This window comes from Triturus cristatus, chromosome 10 (genome assembly GCF_964204655.1).
Source record: "Triturus cristatus chromosome 10, aTriCri1.1, whole genome shotgun sequence".
NCBI lineage: Eukaryota > Metazoa > Chordata > Amphibia > Caudata > Salamandridae > Triturus > Triturus cristatus.
This window is the reverse complement of record NC_140593.1, coordinates 419,686,684-419,702,315: the sequence shown is the minus strand read 5'-3', so window position 1 is coordinate 419,702,315 and position 15,632 is coordinate 419,686,684.

Sequence of the window (15,632 nt, the reverse complement as noted above, 5' to 3'; positions counted from 1 at the left end):
AGAGTCTTGGGTACATATGAAAAACAGACTCTCACCACACTAAGGCTGCCATTAATGAAAATAATTTTTAAAAAAAACTCATATATGCAACAACAAATTGGTGAATTTAAATTCCTCACTTATAAATGCTTAATGTGGAAAAAATATAAAATAAGGTTAAGCAGATGAGAATAAATAATAACAGAAAAAGCAGCAAGGCCATCATATTAGCTTGTGCTAAAGCCGCCAATTGCAAGAGAGGAAATGCGATCCCATCAAATGTGTACCACAGTGAAATGGTGCACATCCAGAGCAAGTGGAACTGCCAAGTGGCATCAACAACCAACTACCCTGGATAGGTGCTAGACGGCTAGGCTAAACTTTTAAAGTACAGACACGAATTACAAAAACAAATATAAAAGGTCAGACAGAAAGTGTAATAACAGACAAAATATCTAAGGAGAAGCTTGGATCATGCCGGGGAAAAACCCACCCCCAGTGTATTAAAAACCAAGGCGTGGCGGCTATGTCCACCCATCGACCAAGCAGCCGCTTGAACGAATTGGCGGTGAAATGGAACATATAGGGAGAAATAAAATAAACATTTGCCAAAGCAAGATGTCTATGAAAATAGTATGGCAGGTGATAGGGAAGAGGCGGAAGCTACAAGGGAGCGCCCGAAGGGGAGCCAGAATGTATCTATACCAGGGGTCTCCAACGAGTAGCTCGTGAGCTACTGGTAGCTCGCCAGTACCTTCAAAGTAGCTCTCAGAGGTGAAGTCAAACCCAGTAACAAATTCAGAGTAGATGCCTAATAAAAAAGGCAGCACTGCTCATTTTAAGATCATTAGAGTGACAGCCAGTCGTACTGTTGGCAGTAACTCATACTAACACTCAGACACACACTATACGGCCTGTATCCAATCTCAATATAACTAAGCCACAAGGAGATTGACCTTACTGTATCAGACACAATATGTGTGTGAACAGTGGACCATCAAAGAAGCATGGCAGCAGTAGCCTGAGCAGTCATCAGGGCTGACCCACCAAAGTGTGGGACTGCAGGAGTCAGAGTGAAAATGTATCAGTTGGGTGCATGATCACTCAAGACCTGGTGAGAACAGGGCATGATCCAGACCAAAGAAAATTAAGAGACTCATCTGCATTTATCTGCGTCCATAATAAACGCTATTGCTTCCTGAAAGCTACGCCTGGTGTCAAGGACCACCACATGTGTATGCTAGCCCTCATCATAAGGGTGTTATCTCTGACATAATTGTGCTTTTTCCTGGCATAATAGTGCCAATGGCATAATAATGGTCATCCTTGACTATTTGGGGTATTTTTGGTCTAGTTTTGGTATACTGGCAGCCACCCTTTACATACTAGGAATATGACTGGCCTACATTTACCCATTCCTGGCATAATAATGGTCATGACTGATTTTTGGTCTATGCCCTGACCCTTATAGTTTCCAGCCTTGGCACAACTGTGGTAATAGCATAATGGTGGGCATTACTGGCATAATACAGGTATCCGTGGTGAGCATCCATGGCATATGACTAATACCTGGGTATTCAAAGTAGTCTGTCCATATAAGACATTTTCACATAGGAGTACTCGATGAAAATGACAACCTGATGTTTTGGGACTGTGCATTTCCTAAACTCTGAAAACTGATATTTTAAAGGAAGTTTTTCTTTTCAAAAATGGGTTTTCTTCTGGAAAATTGAGTTTGTTCGCCCACAGTGGAAAGTGGTATTTGTTAGGAAAATGGGCATTTTAAGAAACTGATGAATGATAATTCAAGCTGAGCTGGGGAAACCAACTGCTATATTCATGTCCTTTGTGCCATAGGGCATGTCAAGATTTGAATGTTACTTCATAAGTCAGGTGGAGGCATTTTATATTGATGAACTTTTCTGCTTTTACCCGCACTTGGAATACTTGGGTGGTAACTACTGGTAATCCTGCTTGTGTTGGTCATAGTATAGTCCCTATTTTACAGTTATAAAATTTGCTAGTAGCCCTGGCAGACTTTTCTTGAGCAGAAGTAGCTCTCACTACAGAAAAGTTTGGAGATCCCTGATCTATACAGTGTCCAGATTGTTGGAGCACTACAGGTATATGATATCCCCTCATCCTAGGTGAACATGAAGATCTTCCTCTCGATTCAGGCCACTAGGCGCCTTACTCTGTAGGCAGATGATATATTCAGACTCCAAACGTCGCAGGCGGCGTTCTTGGTCACCTCCACGTGGATGTACTGCAACCCTGTCAATTCCAAAAAACGAGATCTTAGAACTAACATCAGAAATCTCTCCATGCTCTAGCGTGCAATGTTTGGCAATAGTGTAGGTAAGATCCCTAAGCCAGTATACGCTTCTTAACAGGAAACACTGTGCTACCAACATAACGCAAGCCACAAATGCAAGTCACAACATAGACAACATATTCAGTATTACAATTGATAAAAGAAAGAATTTTCTCATTCCTACCAATTGGTTGCTGCAGCCACCAGCACTCCCATACCAGGAGGCATATTAAGGCTGCCTTGGGCTCCCATTGCGCGAGAAGCACGAACAGGAGGTTAGGGGCAGAACCACATGCACCAGTGTTGTTTGCGGCTGCCGCCACCGCCCACCCCTGCACTCCCACGCCCGAAGGTGCATTAAGGCTGCCTTGGGCTCCTACTGCGCAGGACGCGTGCGGGCCGCACCTAACCTCATGCCCCGGCAAAGACTGGGCAAAGAGCGGACCCGCCTGTACCCGTCAGCAGCTGGAGAAGGCTGGGCTGGGCCTATCCTCTTGGTTCGTGCATGTTGGTGGCCGGGCAATCTTTCGCCCCCTTCAAACTTGCAGGTGTGGTCTGACATAAATACTAGATGTTGTCCCAGCAATAGGATCCAACAGAATTCAACACAGTGAGTAACCTGTTCACACAGTGTGGTTTTGGTCCTCACCCTGCGTTCTGGTTTACTGTGGGCTCCCTGCACTTTGAGCAAAATGGGGTTGAGGAAGGCTGCACCCATTATTACTCCTATTGGTTCATAGCGGGAGACTATTGACTCTTTCCTAGCAAAAGCAGTGGGGGCCAGCTCTAAGGAAATAGACAGGGCATAGAGGAAGCTCTCTCTGGGATCTGGTTGCCCTTCTCTACTATCGCCAAGCAAAACATTACACCTGGTTGGCCCAAAACGACAGGAGCCTATCTTAGGGGCTGCACCAATAGACCTAGAGGACCCCAGCATCTCCTTTTCTGGTCCTGACAACAGCAGGGCAGCCCAGTTACTTCATAAGGCACAGATCTGGTGGCTCCCCCAGCCCTCAAGAGGAAACGCAGAGCTAAAAAGTTGGATGAGACATTAAATGCCCAGAAAGGGGCAGGAGAGGAACTCATAAGAAGTAACCTGATGGACACAGAGGAGTTTTGGGACCCCCAAAGTGAAAATTCTCCAATATAGTGACTGAATTATTGACTCAGTTCTAGGATAAACTTACAAAACTGTTGTCAGATTCCAGAGACACACTGGATAGAACTGAAAGTGTGTTGTCCACTATTAATAAAGTGTCCCCCTCTCCAAACCTACAGTTTCAGGCCGTAAGCACTGAGACACCCCTCCCAGACAATCCAAGCAGAGGTCAGCACCTTATTCATAAACCTATGGCAGTGGGAGCTATGAGCCATGAACCCGATTGCCTGAATGCCCCCTCCTGATCTTTCAACCCCTAAGTAGGACGTAACCATACAGACTTCATCAGATAACTTCCCCTGCCACACACCCTTGAAGCAGCAAAGGAATTTCCAGCTCCCACCGACAGCCCTGGCTTACCAGTAATTGACCTTCCCCCAGCTTGTTGTCCCTACACTCTGGTAGGGGTGCCAGGACTCGCCCCCCAAACCTGGAAACCACGGTTAAATTAATTAATAAAGTTTTCCACTGGTTAGGCAGACGCACTAGATTTAACGTGACAAACCACAGGCACATTCTGATGGCTAGGAGGGTCTGCTGGATAGGGTCGTCCAGGAACATTTTTGAGGGAGGAAGCGTGATCGTCACGTTTAGAAATCCAGAACTGGCACGAAACATCTCAGTCTTTTCTCCATGATTCCGGTATTAAACCATTAACATTGGGCTTTTTCTATTGACCCGCCCATAACACCATAAAAAGTAGTCACCTTTTAGTCCACGTGGGGGTGTTCGTGGTTCGGGTGGGTTGCAGAAAATTTTCAACCTCTATGCCTCTTTGGCAAATCTTAATGATCTAGATTGACTGCCAGAGGGCGCCATCAAAATCAAAGTCATAGACTCGCCCTCAGAACCTCCGACACAGGCATTGGTGTACATTAAGACTCTGCCTCACGTGAATGTAGAATATCGTCCTAATAGGTCACTCACTAATGGGATCATAGACCAGCTTGAGGATTCCTCAGTTCCCTATTCAAACCATAACCAGGGCACAGGGGAAAATCGAAGTTTTATCTCTTGGAATGTGGCTGGCCTTGCTGCAAAATCAGCATACGATAGGTGGATTCAGTTCATTAAATCTTTAAACATTATTTGCATTCAGGAAACCTGGGAGGTTGAATTTTTTTTTTATTGAGGGTTACAAGACCTTCTTCCTCCCAGCAGATGGTTCCAGAGTAGGAAGAGCGAGTGGAGGTTTAATCATCTTTGTAGCCCTTGAGCTCTGTGGGTCTGTGAAGCCTTTGAAATGAGACTCTAAAATACTCCAGGGCCTTAAATTAGTAATGGGAAGATAGTTTTGTCTAACACTAGTTACGTTTTATAATCCAAAAAAGAAGAAGCAAGAGGCCTCAAGCCTATCAGACTTAAGTGGCTTCCTTGAATCATTGCAGGGAAAAGGCCTCTCGCAGGAGAATCTTATTTTGATAGGAGATTGTAACTGCCATCTATGCCCAGACTCCTCACAAAACTCGCAAAGTCTGCCTACATGTACGATCATTGAGGGATTGCGTATGGAGCACTCTTCAGAAGGTCTTGAATTGAACGGTCTCTTAAATACTTATGGTTTAATCCTTAGATAAGATGTATTATCCCAATAACTCACACTTTCCCTCAACATATAAATGGAGGGGATGTGCAACGATCATTGATTACATCTTTGTTTCTGTTTCTTTGGGCTGGTCCACATTTTCTTTTAATATTTTACACAGCCCATTTAGTGACCACAATCCCTTGACTAAAGTGCTTAAAGGGGTGAGCAATCAGACAGTGCCTCGTAGCACAAGGCCGGGCACATTATCCGTAAGCGATCACGGGAGGTGTTTGCGTTGTTCATAGTTAGATACTAAGGTTTTTAATCCTTCCCTTTTTAAAATACAACAATAAGAGATTTTAACGTGCTTAGATCCCTCAGCCCCTGGAGAGGAACCTATATGCTCATTTACTGCCATTGCCTGGTCTGTTGCCTGTCTGTTAATAGTCCCGGTAGTCAGTCCTCCCTCTGAACGCCCAATATGGTTCGATGTGGAGTGCTCTTAATCTCTCCAGCTCCTTAAGAAGGCCCTGAAACAGATCCCGTGATAGAATCTGGGTGACAAACTGTCGCCGTAATTATAAGGGGGACCTTATGGAACAGAGGCGCTCGCTACAAAGACAAGCCTGGGAAGACCTAACAGAAGCAAGTGAACAGAGGGACTGCACTCTTTTCTGGTATGTTATAAATAGCCCTTGCTTCTTAGAGCTGTTAAGACCAACCTTATGTCATCACATTACCCCGGATCAATGGACTGCCCATTTTGAGAGAGTTTATAATTTCAGGCAAAGTGAGGGATCTAATAATGATTTAGGACGCTGCCCTAGTGATGCTCCCGTCACCTTTCTTCTGGATGAAGTAAAGTTGGGCATTGAGGGATTGTCCCGGAAGAAGGCCCCAGGACCCGATGGGATTCCTCCGGACTTTTTTCAGGACAACATTGATGTATGGGCTCCGGTTTTGACCAGGGTGCTAAATGCCGCTTAAATGAACGGGATGCGACCCTCATGGCCTACCGCTACCACCGACCCAATTTTTAAGAAAGAGGGAAAGGGACAACTCTTACTGTTACGGTCCTATATCCCTTATTGACTCCACAGTAAGGTCTAGGGCCGGGTTTTATTAAATAGGCTCTCTGCCTGGGCTGACACAAATTAAATTATCTCGGAGGTGCAATAAGGATTTCACACAGGAAAATCAACCACAGAAAATCAAAATCTTTATCTTCTAATTTCCAAATATATGATTGTCAAACCCAGAGCTCTCTTTTAGGGCTTCATGGATCTCACCTCAGCATTCGACAGGATGAACCGCAATAAATTGTGGATTTTACTCAGTTCTCTTGTGGTTGAGTTGCCGATTATAAATGTATTACTGACACACCATGCCCACACCATTGCTGCAGTTAAATATTATCATTCAGGGTGTCTTACTGATTATTTTAATTGCAGCAGGGGGGTTCGCCAAGGGTGTATTTTATACCTTTTTTTAAATTTATGATATATATTAATGGTCTAGAATCTGCCCTGATATCATTATAGAATGACAATCCCAGGATAGGCAGGAAATCAGTACCAGTTTTGTTATACACGGATGACGCAGTATTGATGGCGCGCACACAAATGGGTTTGTTCCTTTCATGAATGGGTTGGACTTGTCGCCCAACTTTACAAAATTGTATGTTATGGAAGTAGGCACTCGGGTGATTAGATCAAAGACTTTCAAGGTAGGAACCCATAGTTTACCAAGGTCCCGGCTTTTTCATACCTGGGAATTATTTTTGATATAATTAAATTGGAAACACTTGCAGGAGGGGAAGCTAGTGGACATGAATAAATAAATGGGAGTTATTGCCAACTATGCCGATTCATTAAGCACCTTGTGGCACGGGGTGATGCTAAAGCTATACCAGACTTTCTGCATTTCCAAGGTCCTGTATGGCAGTGAGGTCTAGGGCTATACGGCGGTCAAAAAACTACAGAGTGAACAAAGTAAATGTTTGAGACACATTTTGAAAGTCCACCAGGGCAGCCCCTCTTTCTCCGTACACCAAGAATTAGGACTTAAGTATATAACTGACCTGGTGGTAGTTAAGCCTATGTTGTGCTGGGTGAAGATATGTCTGGCGATGAGACAGCTTTTAATCCTTCAGTTTTCCTGGACTGAATCTCACTAGACCATGCATTCAACATACCCCAGTTACAGCATATGAAAGAGACCATCATGGCCCTAGGAAGAGCAGACATTTTCCTGAAATATGATACAGTGAAGTCCTGGGATCTGAAAATAGTAAAAGAGTTGTTTTATAAATACGCCACGTCCTTCTATGAGGATGACGAGCTTAGTGCACCTGTGGTGAGAGGGCATGTTTTAGTTAAATCAGTCCAGGGTGTGGAGAAATATCTCTCTATTTTAGCCAGTGCCTCTGACAGATTTTTAATAACTCGATTCAGATTTAATCAGCTTCAACATCTTTTGGCATCTCCTGCTGGCTTTGTTTTACATGTAGAGGATAGAGGTCCGTATGGCTGTGATGAAAGGTCTCCACAGGATACCCTATATTTTGTTCTTTTATGCAAATATTTTACTCGTCCCAGAAGACTGTTTCTTAATCCGCATTTAAAAGACTTGAGATTTAGACATGCCGATGTTGCTTTATTGTATTTGCAGCTTCTGACCAAAGATCCCACTTTTTTTGGAGTAATGAACTTCTTGAGAGCAGCATTAGGATCCAAAACTCTAGTTGTGACTGATTGCTGCTAGGACCTTTGTGATTTTGCAATACGTTTAAAGGAACTTTTAAATGAATTGTTGTATCATATTTCCTGTCTTTTTATCCTTTATGGCTGTGATTATTGCCAAATAAAGATTATTATTATTATTACTGATGCTGTCAGGTTTACTCTCTGCAAACCAGCAGCACTACTAATGTTATGTGTTGCGATATAGCTTGCTTTTTGAGTGGTGATCTATTGGGCTTTGGGGACCATTACTGCACAAGTGAGAAAACCCAAATAACCATGAGCTCCAAGAAAACTAGAACAAAGGATACAACATCCATAACACCACAGTTATACTCTTGTGACCAGTTGCCTCAACAATGACTGGTTTGTCAGGCATAATGCTTGGAGTCAGAATAATAAACTGTATAAAACTTTACCTGATTGAAGTCAATTGCTGTAATTTCTAGTCCACTTGGTTAATCACTAGAAATGTTTTCGGAGTTATATTACCTGACTCTAGAAGTTGCTGTCAACTTCTGGTTTTCTTTATTGTAGCAACTAAAATATCTATGTAAACCAATTGTATATACAGAGCACATTTTAATGGTAATAGCCGTGCCTGAGCATTATATTTATTACATGTGGTTACTTTATCATACTCTATCTGACTTAAAAAACATATTTTGCCTTCTGGAAAAAGCCCTCACTGCTGAACCTAGGTAAATTTCAAGAAGTATAAGCACATAAAGAAGCACTTAGGTACCTAATTGAAAAGCAGTGCTTTCTGAAGTACTGACAAACCAGTAATCAAAGACAGTAACTATCACGGACATTGTTGAATAACCTCTCATTTCCCCATGATTCAGAGACAATGACTCACAATAGAAAAAATCGTTATGCGTATGAAGCGATGTGAATTTAATGGCAGCTCCCATTGAGTACAGACTACTTCATGGACAGACAAGGCAGTGGAAGGTGTACTGCTTGCTTGGATGGAGTTATGTTAAAAAAAATATTTTTGTAATGTCTGCAATTTTATTGTCACTTACTCTATAATATTGAGAATTATTTTTCAGAAGCGAAACAAAAAATTGTGCTTCTGTAGTAGACAATGCCAATTACAACTACTTGCTAACTATCATGCTATTACTACCTAAATAGATTTTTATAGCTCTCTAAGTAACTGTACTAAAATGATTTGTAGGCTTTTTTGGCAATCTAATGTACACATGAGAAGCACTAGTTCTGTATCAATTCTCTATTGCTTTGGTTGAGTTTATTTGCCCACTGGGAAAATCCACAACAATATCATATATTCCCATTACAATCACAACAAGAAAATCTGCTACTTTTGATTAGCTAAAAATAGGCAGATGGAGACCTCCTCCTGCTTTCCCTAACTTTCACTCATTTTCCCCTAATACTCCTCATTCAAATGGATTGGTCAGCAGAGTTGTAAATCTGTTTTTGCCCATTGAGATGGTTTATTCAAGATAGACTGTTGCTACTAAAAAGCAACAAACTTTCTAAAGAAATTTAGCATATGTTCCTTCATGTTCTCTATAAGTGAAATTCGTTTTAATTTCACAGAATAACAAAAAAAGAAAAAGGATATGTTTTTGGAGGCGCCATAGCCATCCACAGGCACCCTGTCGAGCAAATCAAGTTGAAGAGCAGGAAGCGCCACCAGAGAGGCAAATTGAAAATGTGTTAAAGGTATTGTTTATTACTCTTTCTGTAAGTCATATTTACTTAAAGGTGGTCATGTTTACATGAACATGCAAAATACACAACATCAAGAAGTATATGTGGAATATTCATAAAGTGCTCTTGTTTCTTTTGTTTCTTATGTCCGTCCCCTACTGGTTATTCCATGCATAACGGACCCACTGGACAGCTCGATTCTAATACTTTTACGATAAAGATTTCACTGCAACATCCCTCAGTAGTATCTTGTTCCTGATGTTGCCTTTCTTTTATATTATTTTTGTTACCTATTTGCTGCACACCATAGATCTGTGCCAATCAAATTATGTATAACTAATAAAAATGTACCTGCATTATGTTTATGTTACCCTTTCATTTCATGACATGGAAGGTCTGTTAGATCTCATTTAATTACTTTGTGAATGCTTGATCTGTGCCAGACTTGATTGGATTCCAACCTGCACCTCGTAACATCCCTGTTATCTACATGGAAGGGATTTGATAATCATATCATGGATGTTAGGGTGGCTGATGTTGGGATCTAATTTTCAGTATTTACAGGCTACCCATGCCAAATTTGTGATGATATTCACATATCCATATACATGAAGTGAATCCAAATAATACTCTCTTTTTTACTCTTGATGTTTCCAAGCCACATTTTCAGGATATTAAAAAAATTAAGCCCTACATAAAGTGAATTTAAATAGAACTAATTCTTATTCAACAGTTAATTATGAAAATCTGACATAGACTCTGCCTACCTAGATCTAATATGATCAGAATTAGACATGCTTAGTCTAAAGTTAAAATATTTACCACCAGGGATCCGATAGTAGACTTGTGTCAGATCAAACCTCTTGTAGAGCATGTATATGTAATGTCATGGCCTTAGGCACAATTGTGCATTTGTTAGAATATGCAGCTTATTCGGAGATTCTCAGTCAAAATGTGTATTAGGGTTACTGACAGACTTCTCTTGTGGGTTTTACAAGAAAGTGTATGTTTGACATAGAATAATGTTGCTTTGTGTTGGCAAATGCACCCAAACTTTGCTGCACATCATTTGGTCTTGAATTACCTTGATTTTTATATAATCTACTTCTTTTTAATTATTAAAAAAATCAAAATTACCTATAGCTTTATGTTTATTTAATACTATTGCATTTTTGGATCTGTTTTCAAGAAACATCTGCTTGACTCCATAATCACAGTATTTTGTTCAGCTTTGACATTTTTAATAATGTGCTGTGACTATTTTTTTTATTGTGAAAGAGCCTAATTAACTATATACTCAGTCTAACCTTTTTTTCGTTTCCTTATTGCATTAGGAATGACTGATTAATTTCAAGGTTTTTGCTTATGCTATGGCTTTGTGGCTGACCCGGTGTATTATTGCCACCAAACCTTTTGTTGTCCTGATGTCCTTGAAATTAATGATTGTATTTTCACTACAACTTTGTTTCCCTGAGTTTATTGAGAACTTATGACTGTTTCTTTGCTGGGAAAAAAGATCTGAATTGACTTGCACACTTATATTATACCCATTCTTACTGGCATACTTGTTTGCTTGACCTTCGCTGATAGTAAAATTCCAGAAACAAGAAGATGTACAGGAAAAGGTTTATGCTCAGAGAAGAACAATACATTTATGCTTGATCCTATCAGTGTGTAGATATTACTTTTTGGGTCATGCCTGTGTTTTGATTGCCATGTGAGAGCTATTCACTTCTCATATTGTTGGAAATATCCATAGGAGAAATAGACTAAACCAAATGGAAATGTCTGCCATTTAAAGAAAAGTTGAGAAAATGAAGAGGTGGGTGAACTCAACGAAAGTGCTAGCAAGGATAATAAAGTAGATACTAACTACAAAAGTGTTGCATTTATATTCCTGATGTAGCAATACATAAACTTGAGAATTATTGCCAGTGTCAGGGTCTATGCTCTGACAAATAATGCTCCTTAACTCAGACTGTCTGCTCCAACGCTCAAACCCCAGGGCACCACCAACAACAAGAGAAAGAAGCAGATGGAGAGGTATAGTACACTTCGAGAACCTTCACCAACTTCCTCTTCAAAGACCACACAGTGAACTGCATTGGAGGAGATTCCACCAGCTCTTGAAAAAACACTGCTGCTAATAGGTAGAGACCTTTCCATAGGAGAGCAAATGTCATACATCTGGATAGGAACCCTTACAATGTCTATATACTGATAGCTTTCAAGCTGTGGATAACAGAAAAGGAGCCTAATAAGGGGGGAATGGTTTGCTTCCCTCAGTGATTTACCTGATGCACTCATCTGACTCCCTAAAACAGTGCATGATGTAAGGCAAGGATGTCTTTCTAAGTCTTTCACCAGTATAAAAAACACCAGCTCATGTGGAATGCTTTCGTTTTTAACAATGTACATTCTAGAGCAGCTACACCAAGGAATTATTTTGAGTCTTTAATTGCTGGTAGTACCAAGCACTTGACTTTTGTATTACTGCTGGCAGCTTGGAAGACTAAAGCAAGGGCAGTTATCTTTCATTTTTGGGGACACCATTGCATGTAAGTACTCCACTGTTTTCATGTTTGTGGAAGTGTTATTACTTCTTCACATAGGTTTTGTGAAAGGGTTGGTATACAGATGAGAGAAGCTAAAATTATAGCTCATTTTTGGACCTCATTATCAGAGGACTGAATTGACTGTAGAGTAGGGAGATCTGCAAGGACTGCAGACTCTTTCAAGCTACTTGTGGCTTGACAGCAAGCTCTTCGTCACTGTCATTGTTTTTGGAAAGATGAGCAAAAATCAGAGAAAACACAAAACAATTTGGGAGGAATGTTTAAAATAGTCTAAATCACAAGCAATCTCAGTGAGAAGCATCCCAAACCACTATATTTGGTCCTCCGTGCCTCTCTAGCCAAAGGCCACTCCTATGCAAGTCAGTACTGACCCTGCTCCATATAGAAACAGTGCATCCTGAACTGGCAGGTGAGGCCACCTACACAAGAGAACACAGGTAAACCTAAATTGGTTTATACCTTGTTAGAACTCGCTTCTGGAAAGCTGGTAAATTCTAACCCTAATTGATAGGCAATCAATGTACTTGAATCACCTGAGGGTGTGATCCATCTTTTTTCCCACTGTTTATTATTTAACTCTAAAATTCTAACTCTGTTTCATAGGCAATCATTGTACTTGAATCACCTGAGGGTGTCATCCATCGTTTCCATTGTTCATTGTTAACTCTTTTTGAAACTTCCCAGACTTCTCTAAAGAGAGACTCCATAGGCTTGGGTTAAGAGAGGATTGAGCCTAGAAGGAATGATGTGAAGTGTGAGCGTCTCTTTATGAAAGTTTAACAGGAAATGTTCCTTACCTAAGGATTCAATATAATAAATATGTTTGTAGGTGCAAGCTTTACTTATCCTAGTAACAAGAAAGAAGGTCAAAACCTGTTCTTTAAAAGAATCACCAGTAGTTCACCTCAGAAGTCTTCAGCTATCATTAGCTGAGTTTTAGAGAATGATACTAAGATATAGATGATGAGTTCTTGGAGTTTGATCCTTACATGTGGTTAGTCTGCAACCTCTCAAAATGGATGATGGTAATCTGGCCTCACTCAAATGCTGCAAAAACAAAGGTGATACGTTTTTGTCACTTATCATCAGACCAGTTCGATGAAGCTCTTTTCGTTAATCCCTTCTCTTTTCTCAAGCAGAACATGACCCTGGCACTCAAATTATAAAAAGTAGCAGAAGGTTTTGATCAGGCACTGTAAAGTAGTCCCAAGCCATCTGTTGACACAAAACGATAGAAAATACATTTTCTCTTCTTTATGGTTAACAATTAAAATTAGTTACAGACTTCACAATGAATCTGCATACATTAATGAGCTGGAGATATGGGCTCCCTTGCTTACCCAGACCATAAACACAACTGTCAGGGCGCCTACTCCTTGTAAACCACAATTATTCTCCAGTGTTCACAAAGGGGACAAGAACAATTGCAAGTTTTATTGGGTGGGTTGTTCTTGATAGACTGACAGCTTGGGCTGCAGAGAATGATATTTTATCTGACCTTCAATATGGATTTATACCCATCAGGGTGACAAATGATCAATGCTTGAATTTATATTTGATTGTTAATCAGTACACTGTTGTAAGACCAAGCTTGATCTATGGCCAGGCCTAACTTTGGCCTTCAACAGAGTAAATTGGTCCAAACTATGGAACTTTCTTCTCTCATTCAGTATGGACCCAGATATAAAAGATTTCTTGGGGGATCGTCATATGATACAGCTGCCTCAATTTGATATTCCAGAGATTCTTCTTGCTTGTGACCTTTTAGTACAAACTGAGGAGTCTGTCTAAAGTACTGGGTTTTTCAGAACCCAGCGGTGCCAGGGAACACACCCGAAGACTTCGAGTTCTTCCTGTCTCAGACCACAGAAACACAGAGTCTTCTAGGTGAAGTCAAAGATCGTATTTATTGGCTGCAGACCAATCACAGGTATCCGAGAAGTACAACACGGTGTATGTTCTCAGGAGACTGCCCCCGAACCAAAACCCAGTCTTCTCTTATATACGGAATATTACGCTCTGGGCAACACCGCCCCCATTTTACAAGTGGTTATTCACATATTTTACTACAAACGAAAACAACAGATTCATGATGATGATCCCACATTTCAGTTCGGTCAGCCCACAATTATTTACCCAGCAAGGCTCAGAACCCTCATCAGATATCATCTGACCCCAATAAAAACGGGCACCTCCTCCTCGTAAAACAAGCCATAAAGCAGGAAACAGAGTCAGATGTGAAAGGGATTAGTCAGGGTTTGTGTGGGATAAAAGACTTTATGGTGTGTCAAGCCCTGATGCTAATCTCATTTGGCCGTAGTAAAAGGAACTGGTCGGACAGGATTGACCTCGGGCAGCGGAGTCAGTTCGCACAGGTCACAAAGAAGTCACAGAAGGTGTACGTGTCCTTTAGGCCTAGGCATGGCCTTAGTGCGCAGCCTATGTGAGGGCAACCACAAAATGGCTACCGCTCTAAAATGGAACCCGAGGATTCAATATGTAGTATCGTATACAAGGTGAATTCATCGATGAAACGTAATGAAAACACTCGTACATATCGCATTTGCCATTTGTGGTTCGCTGATAGCAAAATCGGCATGATAGGGCCATGCCTTCGACGTGGTTCCGAAATTTACAGTACCATAGACCCTCCTTTTGCCCTTACATAGGCAACAACTATACTCATACTAATCTGAGTCCAGGTCTATATTCATAAGGCCATGGAGAGGTTGCTGTAGCATCATCCTGTTGCTTAGCTCGTCCCTTGGTACAGGTTTCCTTACACATGATGTAACACAGAGGCTACACATTACAGGAGCACACTGTACACATAGACAGAACAGGAAAAGAATGGCTAAGATCATCCCAGTGGCTGTTAGAATCTTCCATCCCCAAGCTGATATCAGTTCCCAGAACCACCCCATCATCGACCAATTTCCTTTATCCACGTGAATAGATTCGGAAATCTTATGCAGTTTGGAGATGGCTTGATAGACTGTCAGAGCATTATCTGGTATGAAAATGCAACAACTGGATTGGATGACCTTACATACCTCACCGCGGTCTGCAAGTATGACATCTAGAACCATACGGTTCTGCAACATCATGAGGCGATCCGCTTGGAGCTCAGCTGTCAAATTACCAAGGGCACCGGCCGTTATATTAACAGTGGATTCAACTACACGAGTCAGTTGTCTCAGGTTCCTACTATTGACCATTGGTCCCCAAAACGGCAGCAAACCCATGAAGAAGTCTCCCGCTTCCTGACCGGCAGTATCCTCCTGACTAGCAACGCCTCTCACAACTCTGGTCTTGTGATAATCAGAGGCAGCAGTAAATGTCGGCGGTAGCAAATTTGCAACATAACACGTGCCCGAGAAATCAGGGGGCAACCATGTATATGCTCGGTCATTACAAACAAAGTATGTACCCTTGGCAGCCAAAAACGCTGGGGAAAAATGTGATGGAAAAATGCACGTTTCAGTACAGTCACTCTTCCCTAGTTGAGCTCTTGGATTCTGACCATTGCCTTGTAAACAGAACCGACCTATGTGGGGTACGACCCAAATTGGGGATGAACTTTTACGCTGTTTTTCGCCCAGACTAATGCCATACCCCGTCGCGTTCCAACCTACATAAGCTCGCAACT